Source organism: Egretta garzetta, unplaced genomic scaffold (assembly GCF_000687185.1).
Source record: "Egretta garzetta isolate BGI_Z169 unplaced genomic scaffold, ASM68718v1 scaffold42, whole genome shotgun sequence".
Lineage (NCBI taxonomy): Eukaryota > Metazoa > Chordata > Aves > Pelecaniformes > Ardeidae > Egretta > Egretta garzetta.
Window position 1 is genome coordinate 21,039 of NW_009258782.1, and position 736 is coordinate 21,774.

Here is a 736-nt window from a genome sequence, read left to right on the forward strand (position 1 = left end):
CTGCTCGGACGTGGGACACCGCGGCTCTTCCCCCCGCTCCCTGCTGCGCCTGGCCCAGCCCTGGTGCCCGCCCCGGTGACCGGAGGGGTTTGCTGTCTGCCTTCAGCAGCTCAGAGAGTTGCCCCGAAACCGTTTCAAGAAGCCTGGGGAAGAATTTAATCCCTTTTGCAAAAGCCTGGGACTCTGCTCCCATTCTCCCTTTGATCTGAGCTGGTTCATCCCGTGTGTTTGGCAGGCTGCGCGGGAGCCCGGAGGAGTTGCTTAGGTGGCCCTGGGAAGCACAGGTCTGTGTTTGGATTGAACAGAAATACAAGAAACCCCTCACCCCTACAGAGCTCAGCACGTGCCCTTTGGCGCTGATCCCGGACAGGGGTCAGATTCCTGTTCCTCTTCTCCTCAGCAGGCCACAAGCCCAGGCAGGAATTAGGAATGTTTCTTGCAGAGAGAAAAATAATGTATTAAATTGTCATCTCACTTCCACCCTTTTTTCCTTATTTTGGGAAGCAAAAAACTCTGAAAAAAGCACTGGGAGTCAGAGGGGCAGCCTGCCCCTGGGCTGGAGCCAGCCCTCCCGTGTGCCAGGGCAGAATTGGGCCCCGTTCAAAGGGCTGCCTGCGGAGGCTGGAAGCCGAGAGGCTCCGCAGGGCTGGGCGTTGGGCGTGGGGGGGGAATGGCCCATGAATGAGCTTTCCTCCATATACCTGTATAAGAGAGGAAAATAAAAATTCAACTGGGG